At 42.6% G+C, this 16,467-nt stretch overlaps 3 long non-coding RNA genes across 8 annotated transcripts; 2 read left to right on the top strand and 1 right to left on the bottom strand.

The window, feature by feature from the left end:
* Positions 1-2,694: 2,694 nt before the first annotated feature.
* Positions 2,695-8,608, top strand: LOC135112252 (uncharacterized). 4 transcript variants are annotated; one of them, XR_010274216.1, is made up of 6 exons: positions 2,750-2,931; positions 3,365-3,451; positions 4,041-4,147; positions 4,670-4,888; positions 5,471-6,324; positions 7,675-8,608. It is a non-coding gene; the product is annotated as an uncharacterized LOC135112252 (long non-coding RNA). The 4 variants fall into 4 exon arrangements; XR_010274217.1 differs by having other exon boundaries at positions 2,752-2,931; positions 4,041-4,143; XR_010274218.1 differs by lacking the exon at positions 3,365-3,451 and having other exon boundaries at positions 2,695-2,931.
* A 1,892-nt stretch (positions 8,609-10,500) lies between these two features.
* On the top strand, positions 10,501-11,975 carry LOC135112253 (uncharacterized). Of its 3 annotated transcripts, none has more exons than XR_010274221.1 (3): positions 10,501-10,700; positions 10,905-11,570; positions 11,836-11,975. It is a non-coding gene; the product is annotated as an uncharacterized LOC135112253 (long non-coding RNA). The 3 variants fall into 3 exon arrangements; XR_010274222.1 differs by having other exon boundaries at positions 10,501-10,695; XR_010274220.1 differs by lacking the exon at positions 10,501-10,700 and having other exon boundaries at positions 10,709-11,570.
* A 15-nt stretch (positions 11,976-11,990) lies between these two features.
* On the bottom strand, positions 11,991-15,091 carry LOC135112254 (uncharacterized). Its single transcript, XR_010274223.1, has 3 exons — positions 14,947-15,091; positions 13,805-13,929; positions 11,991-13,185 (listed from the first exon to the last, which is right to left on the bottom strand). It is a non-coding gene; the product is annotated as an uncharacterized LOC135112254 (long non-coding RNA).
* Positions 15,092-16,467: the final 1,376 nt, after the last annotated feature.

Consider the following 16,467-nt stretch of genomic DNA (forward strand, 5'->3'; position numbering starts at 1 on the left):
AGGAGGAAGGAAAGTTAAGGTTCTAGCTATGAAATGCATATGATTGTTCCCCCTCCTCCTCCTCTTCATTAATGTTGTACTAGTGAAATTAATGCATATATAAGGACTGCGCCAGATAAGAAAATTACGAAGTAAAGAAATTCAAATTAAAGAAGGAAAGATGCTGGCCTTGTTTTCCTTTTTGGTTTATTGCTTCTTTGTGTTTATTTTCTTCTCTTTTTTCCTCCTCCTCGTGCGATAATCTAATACCACTTTTTTTTTCCGAGAGAGAGAGAGAGAGAGAGAGAGAGAGAGAGAGAGAGAGAGAGAGAGAGAGAGAGAGAGAGAGAGAGAGAGAGAGAGAGAGAGATGGGGGAGAGGTGCGGAGTACTGTGAAACACTCCTGCTTCCCAAAGGCTCCAGAGGTAAAGGTAAAGTATCAAAAATATAAAAATAGATAGTATACACTACAAAAATATAATTAAATAAATAAATACAGATATTGTACACCTTATTGTAAAAATATCCTACAGTCTGGGACCAAACGTAGGATATTCATTGAGTATTTCCCTGAGAGTGGCTGAGTCTATGAAATGGTCAATGAGGCTATACAAGTCATGTTGACCTCGCAGCCTAAATTTACCAATGAGAGGACATTCCGTGACATAATGACGCAGAGTGTGTCCCCTTGGTGCAGCACACAGCACACAGCACACGCCAGGAGAAGCACTGACTTTCCAAAAGTATTTATAGCCTAATTTGAGCCTCATTGCCACCCTGTCGTGTGATGCAGTGTGTCTCCCATAGGTGTAAGCGCAGCTCTGGGAGACACGTACATAGAGAAGACTACTGCCTATGGAAACAAAGCTCCAACTGATCACTAATGCTACTATGTACAACTGATCACTAATGCTACTATGTACAACTGATCACTAATGCTACTATGTACAACTGATCACTAATGCTACTATGTACAACTGATCACTAATGCTACTATGTACAAAGTCCTTAATGCTACTCTTAATACTCGTATAGCCCAGAGTGTACTCAGCGCCAGGGTCCACTGTGTCGTCCTGAAAAGCACATTGAGCAAGACGGTCTGCCTTATCATTAAGCGGGATACCCACATGAGAGGGTATCCAGGTGAAGTGAACCGTGGCACCAGCACCTTCTAGGGTGTGGATGAGATCAAGACATTTATTAACTAGATCACAGTCCATGGGGGAGGTAGACTGGAGAGCATACAGTGCAGCCTGACTGTCAACAAAGAAGAATATATCCTTACGGAGAGGCGCCACAATATGGAGCGCCTCCAGAACAGCATACAGTTCTGCCCTAGTGGAGGACATGTGTGCAGGGAGCCGCCTGGAAACCTCAGTGTCAGTGTGGTGATTGGCAGAAATGTAGTCGCGGATGAACAGCCCACATCCGGACCTGCTGCCATTGACTGAACCATCACAATAAACATGAATAGCCTGAACGTGGGGGTACTTGGACAATTTAGTCATGAACATGTCTTGCAGCACATGAGGAGGCCAGTCCCTCTTGCGCTGATGCAGTGAGTGAATATCAACACTGACACGGTGAGGGTTGGAGCGGTGACATAACAACGTTAATACAGGCCTCGGCTATACCTACACTTGTAAGAACTCCCAAGATCTTCCTGAGGTATGGAGTTGTAGGAGTCCGAGGATCACGATACAGGGGGTCAGTGATCCCTTCAGAGAGTCGGAGCCCGTGCATAGCATCCGACCAACATTACGACAAGTAATTTCCTATATCCTACACATAATACTCGGCAGGTGCAGTTCAGCTCTGAGGACCTCAGTCCTTGCAGTCCTGGGGCATCCCAAAATTATTCTCATGGCTTCATTCTGAACAAGCTCCAGGGGGACAGAGCTGGGTGGCACTAAACTGTATTAAAATAGGAGCTGCGTAGTCAATGATGGACCGTACGACAGATATATAGAACATCCTTAGAACTGGAATGCCAGTCCCCAGGCCCCTGTTTGCTAACAGCCGAAGTGGCACTAGCCGTGGCAGACAGGTCTCGAACATAGTGTACAGCGTGGAGTGACTTCCTGAAACTCAGCTGTACACCCAGGTACTTGTGTGTATGAACTCCAGGGATGGGAACATTATTTACAGTGGGCGGTCGAGAGACCTTCCCTTTGGCTTGAAATTTGGTTTTACATTCATTAATTACAAGTCCCATTTGAACACACAATGCTGCTAGTTGTGACAGAGCTGACTGGAGAGTCCCGGATGTGGGGCATTGGAGGAGCATGTCGTCAGCATAGATGAGGACCTGGGTGCCCTGTGGGAAGGAACAATGCGCAATTTTGTCCATTAAAGCATTGAAAAGCATTGGACTAAGGACTCCAACCTGTGGTGTTCCAAGCTCAAAGACTTCCTCAGAGGAGACTGCACCTTGAAACCAAACCTGTGCTGTTCTGTTGTACAAATAGTCCCTGATCCATCCTAAATATCTACCTTTGACACCTTTGAAAATGAATTCATAATAATGTTACACCAGGGGTATTGGTGCGGGTGGCAGCACTGTGGGAGGTGGTAGCACTGGGAGAGGCGGGAACAGAGAGAGAGCGTAGACGCGTGGCCGGAGAGGAAGCCAGCGTGTGCCTGCCTGTTGAGTGCCTGACGTGCCCTGGGAGACTTGTGGTGCCCCTGTGAACTTGTAAAGCAGTGTACTTGCGGAGGATTTGTCAATAAACTTAGGAAATAGTGCCCGTGTTTTTCCCTTGTGGCCTGGCCTCGTGTGTGTGTGTGTGTGTGTGTGCACGCGCGCCTTGTCCCGGCGTTCAGAGTGTGACTCCGCTGCTCTACCTATACCCGTGTGGATAACACGCCCGCCCGGAGTGAGGGATGGGCGCAACAATAACATCTTTGTTGGCCCTGTCGAAGGCACCCTTAAGATCAACGAAAGCTCTGCAGGTAGCATCCTTATTTATAAATCACCCAACAAAACAATGACTTGTGGAATGACTTTTTAGGAAGCCATGTACATTGCCAGAGAGTACATGGCCCACCTTATATATATAAGCCTGTTCAATATTACCCGTTCCATCATCTTACACAGCTCTGTTATTAATATATAGTCCGAGTTGGCCACCCTCTTTCCGCTGCTGTAAAAAATATCTATGCCTAGTAAATGGAGTCATTACTAAAAGGACTGGAATTTTGCATCACTTAGATGAATATGTAAGAGAAAGAGATGATTTAGGCTCAAAGCAAAGTCATGAAATAGCTATAAACCTAATATTTCTTTACTTATTAATAGCATTCATAATTTTTAATGGCTAAAAAAGAAAATTTCTAAGTTTAAAAGGGAGATTTAATATATAGACGAAAACAGTACCCTTTGCAGGACGGTTATATGAACTGGCAGCCATTGTTGATGTTTGCATTGCTTGCTGGGGCCGGGAGAATTCCACGATTACAGCTCAAATAGAAGGTAATTACTGTCCCTGAGTATGTGTGAAGTGAGAGATGAATTATACCTTATAGGCTAGTGGAGAATTATATAAGAAACATGCCTTGGATATGAGAAAAGTCCAATTATAGAGGTTCCTTCAGTACCTTCGTCAGTTCCGGAATGTTTAATTGTATTTTATTTATTGTATTGTTGGAGGTGACTTGAAGGGCGCGGCGTAGTAGTGGAGTGACAGGCAAGGGCATTTCAAGAACTATTGTACAGCACAGACGTATATTTCACCATCAGAGGACAGGACACAGTTACCTTAAGCCTCGGAAGTCCCCACATAACACCCTAAGCTTGATATAGCTGTCACAACGAAAAGGAAAGAAACATAAGTGTGAATAAGAATACATAACACCATTCAGCAAGGACTCCCAGCACCACCCCACAACGCTCAGACCAACACCACCCACACGCCACCACACCCACCTCCCTGCTGCCGTGACGCATTATTTAGCGCCTTGCTAACAGTCATCTTCCCCAAGTGGTTTAGTAATTTTAGATGCAAGGAAAGAAAAGGCAGGAAGATGATTATTGTTATTTTTTATCTTTATTTTCTTTGCAGGAGTGAGTGAGGCAGGATGAGTCTGATGGGTGCTTAGGCTGAGAGTCACGCCGCAGGGTCAGTGAGGGGTACGGCCGGCAGTATGGTGACTCCTACGGCGGCGGTAGGTACAGCTAAGGTGGTCATGTAAAAAAAAACAAAAATAACCAGCAAAGGAAAGTAGAATAATTGCTTAAAAACTCAATAAATATGGTGAAAAGTAATGAGAGTTTTGGGAATAAGGTGGTAATCCTTGCCTAGTAATTTCCAGACACTGACTGCTTGTTTCTGGGCAGAGTGTGATGCCTTATCAAGTTGTTACCTACAGAATGAAGGGACCGCCACTGAGACTAATGAACAGAATTAATCTTAACCTAACGCAAACATCAAAAACACTAGTGCTGTTTCATCATTATCCAAAAAATAATTAAATAACCAGCAAGAAAAAAAAAAAGGCTTAAAATCAACAAAATAAGACAAAAAAGTAAAGAAAATTCATAAAAGACAACAGGAGACAATTTCTTTATGTTCAATGATTCAAAACTTCCCAAACCTTTTATTTATTATTATTATTATTATTATTATTATTATTATTATTATTATTATTATTATTATTATTATTAAGTCATTAAAAACCTCCTCCTTTTCAGGTCATCACAGGAGTACTCATGTGACAGGAGCAGCAGTTGGGGGGCGGTCACAGGGGAGGGGGCTGATGGCGAAACCATGGGAGGGGGAGATGGTGCCGGGGAGTGGCAGGGTGGCCGGCCTTATGCTGCAGGGGACGGCCACTGCTCCGGGCATCATGGCGTATGGATAACCTGGAGTCCGAAGTGGCACTTAATATTCTCAATGCTGTGGTGACTAATGTAAGTCTGGAGGGGGAGTGGGGGGTGGCCTAGAGTGTGTTATGTAAGTGTGTGTGTGTGGGGGGCAGTCAGTGTTAGGGTGTTGAGCAGTGTGGGTGTGGAGGTGGTGGTGTGTTGGGTGTTGGTGCCTTGGAGTGTGTTGCATAAAGGTTGGGGGTTAAGCTTGGTCGTTGTAGGTGATGTTATGGTAATTGTGGGTCTGTTTGATGATCTTATTTAAGTATCAAGGTATATTTTTTTATTCATTGATATTCTGTCTATTTCTTTATTTTTTTATTTAGTTTTATTTATTTATTTATTTATTCTTTTTTTCATTTTCACAACTTTAAGGAAGAATTGAATGTTTTCTTGGTTTTTCTCAACAAACAACGAGTCAGAATGAAAATGGCATTGCATCACGATATATCCTGTTCATTATTACTTTTCAAACCATATCTTTGCATCAGCCTAAATGTTTCTGGTTTTCTTTCCTCTTGTGCATCTGTTTCCTTCTTTCCCTCTCCTCTCAGCTAACAGAGGTCGTCTTGCATAGGCTGGGTCAGGTTCCTTGGGTGTGTGGGTTGTAACTCTGTCTCCTCACAGAAAGAAGAGGCACAGTGGTCAAGACAGGGACTGGGAAGGCAGACAGAAGAGGAGGATGGACTGGATGAGTAACAGCAGTACTAGTAGAAGTAGTAGTAGTGATAGTTTGATCATAGTAGAGATAGCAGTAAAATATCTAGTTGTATTATTAGAAGTAGTAGCAATAGTAGAAGTAATACCAGTAGTAGAAGTAGCTTGGTCAAAGTAGTAATGGTAATAGTAGTGATAGCAGGATGTTATTTAACTGTATAAAAGAAAGATTAAATCCATATATAAAACTTATTGGCAGGACCAGTAGCAGCAGCAGTAGTAGTATTAGGAACACCGTGGTCATAATAACAGAAGTAGAACCATAACAATTCACTATAAAACAAAAAGCACCAAACTAATATAGCATCAACAACAACAACAACAGCAACAGTAGCAGTAGTAGTAGTAGTAATAGTAGCAGCAGTAGTAGTAGTAGTAACAACACTAACTCCAACACTTTACCAACAGGACGACCAGTACTATGGGTCTGGCTGCGGCATCCTACCCACCCCCCGGATGCCCCCATGCTAACTGCCCTGGCGCGACCCTAACATTGGCCCTGCACACTCCTGGGGTGTGGTGGGGGGCTTTGTACCAGGGCGGCCGGGGCGGGGGCGGGGTAGAGCAACAGGACTGGGGTACAAGATGAAGAAAACGTTGCCGGCTAAGAAGAAAATAGGAGCTAAGGAGGTTAAGACAAGTGGTGGTGGTGGTGGTGGTGCTGGTGGTGTGAAACCGAGGATAAGACTGTATCATCAGTCTGATGATATTTTGAATATCAATTATTTAACTTCTGCAACACCTGAGGACAAGACAGGAGCCAGGTAGGATGGTCATAGGATGCCAGATAGATGTGGTGAAGGATATTTTGTCTGGGAAGGATAATGAGGAAATGAAATTGAGGACAAGACAGGAGCCAGGCAGGAGGGTCATAGGATGCCAGTTGGATGTGGTGAAGGATGTTTTGTCTGGGAAGGATAATGAGGAAGTGAAATTGAGTTGCTAATCTGTAGATAAAATGATAAACGATGAATAAGTGAAATGGAAAAAAAAAAAAGAAATGTGGTGTTTTGGAATATATAGAACAGTGGGGTTAGTGTGTGTGTGTGTGTGTGTGCTGGGGGGATGTATCTTTGTTAATTAGAAAGAATATAAGAGATGAATATAATGGTGGGATATATAGCAATTTTTTTTAGTTCAGAAGAAATAAGTTTGGTTTGAGTTTATATATGAATGGAAAAAAGGCTAGAAGAGAGAGAGAGAGAGATTTATAATGAACTGGAATGTAAAGCAGTACAAAGCTGTAAAAGAAAGGGATTGTTGTTTAGTTTAGATTAATTTGTGTAAAGTAGAGAAAAAAAATAATGTGTTTTGAGTTGATGTATCAGTGTAACCTAGAAAATGGAGGAGAAATTATTGTTTCTTTAAATTTTATGTCGTAAACTAGAAAATATAAAGTTTTTTTTTTTTTTCATTCTATAGATCATTATAAATGTGAAAAATTATAGTGGTGTTTTTTTATATTACATAATTATATATATATATATATATATATATATATATATATATATATATATATATATATATATATATATATATATATATATATATATATATATATATATATATATATATATATATATATATATATTTTTTTTTTTTTTTTTTTTTTTTATTCCATTGTAAACAAAAAAAAATATAGAAGTAATGTGTTAGATTTTTTGCTTTCGTACATTAATTTCACAGTTAATCAGTTTATACTTCCTGTTGTCATCCTTGTCCTGTTCAGGGTGTGAGTGGGCCAAGACCTGCCACAACACTTCTGCTTGTATGGCAAAAGAAAATAGCAGTTTTTACTCTTGATTTCCACCCCAAGATATTAGTCACTGTATTTGCTGAGAATATTCACCCCAAAAGTTAAAAATATTAGTCGCTGTATTTGTTGAGGTGTGTGTGTGTGTGTGTGTGTGTGTGTGTGTGTGTGTGTGTGTGTGTGTGTGTGTGTGTGTGTGTGTGTGTGTGTGTGTGTGTGTGTGTGTGTGTGTGCGTGCGCGCGCGCGCGCACGCGCACGCACACACACACACACACACACACACACACACACACACACACACACACACACCTGTCACTTGTCACCTGTGTGTGTCTAATGCACCTGTGTGTTTTGTTCCAGCTCCTCCCAGAATGAGCCCACACCTGCACCTGAGGACACACCCACACCTGCACCCAAGCCTTCACCCACCCCCAGCACCCACTCCAGCATCCAGCACAGCCCAGGGGAAGGCCCAGGGCAGGCAGCCAAGGGCCGAGGCAGGGGCAGGGGTGTGGCGTGGGGGAGGAGAGTGTGAAGTGTGTGGGTTAGGTTTGTATGTGGTACTTTGTCTGGGCTGCTCCATATGTGGGAGAGCTCGGTTGGTGTAGAGATGGATAGATAGATGTGTGTGTGTGTGTATGTGTGTGTGTGTGAGGGATTTGTACTTCATTCAAGCATCTTTTATTTTTACTACTGCTACTATCTTGTTCACTACTGGAAGATTAGTACTAAGATGTGATTCTTGTTATTTTTAAGGGTATTATTCCAATGTTTTTTGTATGATTGCATCTCATTCCTGTTGTACTTGAGAGAGAGAGAGAGAGAGAGAGAGAGAGAGAGAGAGAGAGAGAGAGAGAGAGAGAGAACAGGCCCCATTGCACAAACTAATGATAAAAAAAACTCACAACCATTCCAAAAAGTATAAATATGTTAGTTTTGTCAGTAGATTTTGCAAGAAAGGAAATTTGAAATACAGGAGTGTGTGGGAGAGGCAAAGGATATGTAGGACGGCAGATTAGTGTGTGAAGGATGTGTAGGAGAGGCTGAGGATATCCTGTACACTGTGTCAGGATGGTTAAGGGTGATTTGGAAGGAAGCTAGTGTGTGAAGGATGCATTAGATAGGATGTGTAGTAGTGGGTACAATGTGTTAAGAATGATATGTATGTTACAGGAGATAAGGATGTGTATTTTCACCACAAGTATGTGTACAGATTGGTGTTAACACAGCAGGAAGGTTTGATGAAGCTGGACCATCATTCCTTGTGTTGTCTTAATAAATGTATGCAAACTGACTGTAAACTCTCTCTCCTTCTAGTGTATTTATCAGCTTTTGGGGTCAAGATGTCACTTTATTTATTTATTTATTTTTTATTGTTATTTTGTTTGTCTTTTTTTTTTTCTTTGTGTTGGACAGTTTACGAGTCAGTTCCAGTTTTTGTGACGGTGGATGTGGTTTCTTTCTGTGATGCTTGTCCTTGCCATGCCTTCCTTCCCAGTGACTACCATGTGTAGGCCTGATGGCTCCTTGCAGCTTCCCTTTTGTACATCCTTATGTTACTCCACACTCAGTTTCTCCATGTGTTGACTGTTTTTCTTTTTTTGTGTCTTCCTCCACTTATAAATAACACTCAAACTCACACACACACACTTCAGGTATTCTCAGATATTCAGCATTCATTCTTATCTTGCCTTCCTTCACCTACTCACAGCATCTCCATGTCTTCACACTCAGCATTCCCCCTCATCTTTCACTCCACACAGTATCCTTCACTCCACACAGCCTGCCCCCTCATCCTTCACTCAGCCTCTTCCCTCGTCTTTCACTCAGCTTCCCTCCTCATCTCTCAATCCACACAGCCTGCCCCCTCATCCTTCACTCCACACAGCCTGCCCCCTCATCCTTCAGTCAGCCTCTTCCCTCATCTTTCACTCAGCTTCCCTCCTCATCTCTCAATCCACACAGCCTCCCCCCTCATCCTTCACTCCACACAGCCTGCCCCCTTATCCTTGACTCCTTTAGTCAGCCTTTTCCCTCATCTTTCACTCAGCTTCCCTCCTCATCTCTCACTGCACAGAGCCTGCCTCCCCATCCTTCACTCCTCCACACAGCATCCCTCATCTCTCACACCATCCAAGCCTTACACATCCACACCTACATCTACATCTCACACCTGCAGCATCCCTGGAATCACATCAGTGCCCCCAGGTGACAGGTGAGCTCTAATTCTATCCATTCTGTTTTTCGTCACCACCACCATCACCACTACCACCAATATTTATGACCTAAATATGCTAATTATACTGTTTGTCATGCGCATTTTTAATTGTGGAGTAGGGAAGTTGAAGAATAATTGATTTCATATTAAGAGCTAAAGTAAGAATGTAAGAAAATAAGGGCTGGTGCAAGAAAATAATAGGCCTACACGCGGTGGTCCATATTTCAAACATGCCTGCGTATTTCCACCTATCATCCCTGTCCATAAATTCGTATAATCTCTTAAAACTACCTAATGACTCAGCGCTAACAACCTGGTTCGTTTGTCTCCACCGTGTGGATTAATATATTCCTTAACTATCTCGTTATATTAAACTGCTTGTAATGGTTGACGTATTCTGGTCTGCATCCTTCATTTGTATCTTGTTTGTATTCTTGTATTCTTAAGCACTTCATCTCAAAATAAGGGCAAAGATAGTTAGTCTTTGCCATGCGGATAAAATATTTCCTCAAACTACCTCGTTAAATTAATCTGCTTGTAATTGTTGATGTATTCTGGTTTGTGTTCTCCATTTGTATCTTGTTCGTATTGTTAAGCTCTTGGTTCTTTCACCAGGACTGTTAACAAATGCCACAGAGGTGATTAGTCAGGTTCTCATGGGTGTTCTCATTAATGACGCAGGATCCTCACCAAACCATCACTGAGTCATGATAGTGCCATTATCACTTCGTTGACTTTCACTACAGGCTGTAAAACTATCACCCAAGGAAACACACTTGTAAATCCCTAACAGTTTGTACTATACCCTGCTAAAACATTCGTAAAACCACGATAACTTCCAGTAAATCAAAGGAAATTGCCAATAAACCATGAAAATACCCTTGCAAAACTCGTCACCTCACTAATCATAATTTCAATCACTAAAGTCACGAAAACATCCTTGGAAAACCAAATAACTTTAGCTCGGGTTTGGTAAAAGTAGTGGAGGTATTTTCTTTTCTTCCCTTTTGTTGCCTCAGCCCGGTGTCCCTCTGATATGAAAAAACAAAAAAAACAAGACATTGAAGCGTTCGAGATAGCGAGAAAGTTACGAAGCTTCAGCAGACGTGAACTAACGCCTGGCTCTAGCCGCGTCGCTCTCTCTACCTCCGTCCGCCGCCCAGGTAAGGTCAGTGTTGTTTTGTGATTATTCTGTTTGCTAGTGGATGATGGTGTGTTCTTGGTGGCGGTGGTTGTGTTGTGTTGCGGTGGGCTTGATGTATCTGCAAGAGCTGGGTGAGGGCGAGGAAATGTGAAAATGAAAGTATAATGAATCCAGCTTTATTGGTGCTCCGTGTTTGATGTTCCTGTCCCTCATTTGTCGCGTTGACAGTCGACAGGTGCGTGACAATCTCCTAGCGTCATACTGTAACGCTCTGCTGATTCAGGACATGTCAGGTCTCTCCGGGGTTGAAGTGGCAGCAGCAGGAACATGAACACCCAACACTGAGTACAAAGTTATCCTGTGTTCAGTGTAATTACCTTCAGATCATTCACTTTCCCTCGCCCTCCTTGCCCTGCTCTTCAGTGACATGACACTCCCACGACACACGGAGCCACTACCAGGTGACCTGTAATCTTTTAACGAGGTGTAATATTTTACTGGTGTAATCTTTTAACTTGTAACGGCTCGTTTATTGTAATGAGCATTTGGAGTTATAGAAAGCCCAATATTGAGGTGTTTGTATTGGTCCTTATGTAACTGATTGGTATTCAGGCGTCTTGCATTTTCGTCATTTTGGATTTAGGTTAGCGTAAATATTTTTGTACAAATGTGTCGAGTGACGACCTAGTTTGTTTGCGTCGCTTAATTGAAGTCTTTACTGTCTGTACTCATTGATTTATTTACTAATTGATTGTGCTAAGTGTATTTACTGTTAGGTCATCCCAGCCACGTGCCGCCGCCTCGCTCCGCTGCTTCACAAGGCGCTCCACGCGTGCCACAGCCAGCCGGCGCTCCTTATTGGCGGCCTGAAGACCCACGCACCCCAGCAACAAGGTGAAGGCTGTGCTCTGGCAGGTCGCTCTAGCTTGCCATCATAGGTGCTAGCCTGCCCTGAGCGCTCTCTTCTCTGCCTGTGACGCGCCGGGGGTGTCTGGCTGGGCGAGTGGCTCAATTCAAATATTGTTTCAATTGAACGTTGTTCTCGGTTAAGAACTTTTTTAAATCGTTTAATTCTGATGTTTGGTTATCAAATAGTAAAAATCCGTCTTTTTAAATTCGTTTGTTTCCAGTTCAAATCCACCTCGTCTGTCCTGCACAGATGAGTGGTGACGCTGCAGACTGGCGGCGGCACTCCCCTGCATTGCTGTAACAAAGCAGCCGTGTGAGCGACTCGTGGGCTGGCGCGCCGCCGGTTAATGATGTACGAGAGGCTCCCAAATATATATTATTTTTAGTTAATTTTTTTTTAAATAAAAAAAATAGTTTTTAATAAAAAATATATGTATAGTTTTTAATAAAAAAAAACTAAGTTTGCTCATATCTGAAAATGGTCGTGGTGTTTCTCCGGAGAGTCTTCGAGGTATTTTGTAAGCGAAACGAGTAACTGCACGTTTTGAGTAAAAGTGGTTTTGTTGAAAAGTTTAAGCTTCCACACTCTGGCACTCGCCAACCTCTCTATCCACTCCCCCACAGTTGGCATCGTATTCACATCCAGGAAAGGGAAACGAACACTATTATTGTATTTTGTATATATGCATAACGAACATTATTGCATTTTATATATATGCATAAAGATAATTATTGCATAATATATCTATAATTTCACACAATTATAGCCTCCTATCTACATAATGTACAGGCCCCCTATGCAGGGTGAGAGGAACAAAGGGGGGCGGGGATGGACGCGAAAACCAAGATGCCTTGATGTTGATGGGTTTATCGCAGGCGATGAGGTGAAGCAGAGGCAGCAGCAGGGCGGAGGCGAGGCCAGCTCCGGCAACACCGCCCTTGAGATCCCACGGGGTGTTGGCCGCAAAAGAAAAAAACTGATAAGAAACCTCTGCAAAGGGATTGGGGATGCAAAGGGATTGGGGATATGTTCTGCAAAGGAACATTTGAGATGCCTAAAGGAAACCTCTGCAAAGGGATTGGGGATATGTTCTGCAAAAGAACATTTGAGATACCAAAAGGAAACCTCTGCAAAGGGATTGGGGATGTGCTCTGCAAAGGAACATTTGAGATGCCTAAATGAAACAAACGCTGAGCAAACAGCCTAAACCTCTGAACTAAATACCCAAACACCACCCATATCCCCTGCCACCACCCTCCTACTTTCCCTCCCTTTCATTTCCTTTTTCCTTTTTCTCCTTCCCTTCCATTTTCTTGCCCTTCCTCCCCCCAACTGCCATACTCACCTCCCCTCCCCTCCCCTTTCCAGTGCTCCCATCTACCCTTACACCTTGTACTCTCCTCTCCCTTCCCATCCCCAAGACTCGCTCTTATACTCCTCCAGCAGTGTCTCCTCCTCCAGGCTCCCGCAGGTCCTGTAGGGCAGCTTCTTGGGGCGGTCCGGGTCAGGACACGCCCCTGATGATGATGGTGGGGGGGTCCAGATTGCGGCCAGCCAGCACGCGGGATAAGTCCAGCTCAAGACGACCTGCGCTGGGGCCTGCGTCAGGAGAGGAGAAGGGTGAGGGGAAGGCGTGTGTGAGGGTGTATGGGAGGGGAAGGTGTGTGTGAGGGGGTATGGGAGGAAGGAAAATGAGTAAACTAAATGAAAGGAAACTTTATTAGTGTGATGCAATTATGAAGTAAAAGGAGGAGAGAAGTTGATGAGATGATGAGAGGAAGAGATGGAATGAGGGGAGACTGAGAATAGCGACACAAATGAGGACTCAGCGTGACCGATGAGATGAAACAAGGAGAGGGACAAAAGAGGAAGAAAGACTTAAATATGACTGATAAGGAGAGGTATGAAAGAGAGAAAAGAAATAGACGAAAGGAGGTGATTGGATGAGAAATGAGAGAAAGGAAACGATAGACGAAGGGAGATAGAAATGAGAAACATGAAAAAGGAAAAGACAAAAATAGGCTAAAAGGCTGAAATGAGAAACAAATGAACGAGGGAAAAGTAAAATATAAAAGAATGAATTATCGGAATATATAAAAAAAAGGAATATTGAAAGAAGATAATCAAAGAAAACTGACCAATAAACGAACTGAAGGACTGACTAAAGAAAACAAAAATCTCTTATTCCCTCCCTCCACTACCCCACCCACTCACTCACCCATGAAGTGCACCACGAAGGTCACGCACTGCTGGTCACTGGACAAGGTCACCGTCTGGAGATCAGCTGCTAGGAACCACTTGGACGCCCCTAACACCTCGCGCATGTCCATCATGAAGGTAGGCCTGGAGGAGGAGGAGGAGGAAAAGGTAAATGAAAGGGAATAAGGTGGAAGAGGAAGAAGGTGAAGAAAGGAGGGAGAAAAATATGGGAGATGAGAAAAGGTGACATTTTTTATCTATCTATCCATCTATTTATCTATACATCTATCTATCTATCTGTGTCTCCCACCTTATCTAGCTTATCTATCTATACATCTATCTATCTATCTATCTGTCTACCACCTTACCTAGCTAACATCAGTATTGCTGTAACTCTCTCTCTCTCTCTCTCTCTCTCTCTCTCTCTCTCTCTCTCTCTCTCTCTCTTTAATCCTTCTTTCTCTCTTTTCCTTTCACTCTTTTCCTCATTTCCTTCCTTCTCTCTATGAAGTATGGATTCCACGTGTAACCCGCCGTAAACACCTGGACTGGAAGAATTTCACATCTGCGTCCACACCTACAGGGTTTACGTACACGGACCAATTGTGCTGCCGCGTCTGGACACGTGCACAGACTCAATGCGTACATGATTGTTTCGTCAAAACCACTGGGTAGAGAAGGTCGAACGTTGCATTCAACTTATTTTACTAAGTCGATCCAACCTGAGAACAATTACCTAACTAACACAACATCACAGAGCATAACACCACAAATTCAAAGTATCCAAACTCATACAATGCTAAATGTTCAGCCATCAAACTAGAAAGTTCACAAAAATTATCTAACCTAAACAAATATTCACTTACAATATTGACCAAGCTGCGGTAAATAGCCCACAGTCCTGGGCACATCACACAGGCATGGTACACAGCTTCCCCGCAAGCTCAGCGCCTGGCACAACGTGTTAACACACACACACACACACACACACACGCAGCAGACCACCCACAGCTACGAACAACAATCAAACAAATTTTCACGGAACGGCTGGAGCAATACCAAACACGTATCCGCATCTGCCGTATGGAACAAAACAATACAACCTACAAATCACGTGTCTGTATTGCACCTGTACACAAAGCTCCACTTTACATGACATACCAAGGAACAGCAGGGAACCAGCATGGGCCATGTCACACGGCCGCCACACCACACACCCTGGCGGAAGCAGCCACTACAGACAACTGACCTGCGTGGCGGCTGCTGGGTGCTGGCTGCTGGCGCCGGGGTGAAGTAAGAAACAAACAAAACGCGACATGCGCACTGCAAACAGTAATATCAACAAAAAGTAATCAAAAGTAAGTAACAATAATACACAAACTAAATTTCGTGATATTTTTACGAAACAGTGATCAAACACGTACACGCACATACGTACACATAAACGTACGTATTTTGTTTCATTGAATAAGAAAATAAAATAAATAGCTGGATAAATGGATAATATGAAGGATAACAAACACTGAATGAAAGTACAAGGAAATAAGAAAAAAAAAAAATGCGAGGATAAGAAAGTGGAAACATGAACGTAAATTTGAGGTGATAGAGAGGGAAGTGAATTGTGAAAGGCGACATGAATAAGGTGACGAAGTTCAATAAAGGAGGTAACAAGAGAGGTAACAGAAAATTAAAGAAAAGATAAATAACAAAAAAAGAAGAGAAAAAAATGGTTAAAATAGAAACAAAACATAACAAAAATATAATCGAAAAATAACAAAGACATCCCCCTTAATAAAAGAAAGAAAGAAAGAGAGTAAAAAAAAGTTATCAAAGCACAGAAAAAAAAGAAAAAAAAAGAAAAACTCGTGAAAACAAGCAAGGCGTTCCACTCACCACTTTTCTGTTGTTCCTGCCGGGGTGTTTCAAGTTCACCTCCATGAAAGTCTCCCCAACTGACGCTGTGTGTGTGTGTGTGTGTGTGTGTGTGTGTGTGTGTGGAAGGTGAAGGGATGCGTTGTTATTATTGCTATTGTTCTTTATATCGTTGTTGCTGTTGTTGCTTCTTCTGCTGCTGCTACTAATACAATAATGATAATAATAATAATAATAATAATAATAATAATAATAATAATAATAATAATTCTCTCTCTCTCTCTCTCTCTCTCTCTCTCTCTCTCTCTCTCTCTCTCTCTCTCTCTCTCTCTCTCTCTCGTTTTATCTCCTCTTTTCGTCTTCCTTCTTCTCTTTCTACTACTAGCACTACTACTACTACTACTACTACTACTACTACTACCACCACCACTACACAAATACAATTGTAAGTATTGCTTAATACCACCACTATCACCACCACTACTACCACTACTAATACTGCTGCTGCTGCTGCTGCTGCTGCTGCTGGCACCTCTCTGCTAATAGTGCTAATACCACAACCACTTCCCCTCTCTCCTATTGCCACAGATTTCAGAGCGCTAGGCAGGCATTCCGACTCTCTCTCTCTCTCTCTCTCTCTCTCTCTCTCTCTCTGTGTATTTAGTATTCGCATTTTCTTCTATATTGTTTTAAGTCTTCCTTCTTGTTATTCTTATTCTCCTCCTCCTTTTCCTTCTCTTATTTGATTACACACTTTTCTATTTCTTTCGTAATTTTCCTTCTCCTCCTCCTCCTTCTCTTCCCCATTCC

The sequence above is a fragment of the Scylla paramamosain genome, chromosome 23 (genome assembly GCF_035594125.1).
Source record: "Scylla paramamosain isolate STU-SP2022 chromosome 23, ASM3559412v1, whole genome shotgun sequence".
NCBI lineage: Eukaryota > Metazoa > Arthropoda > Malacostraca > Decapoda > Portunidae > Scylla > Scylla paramamosain.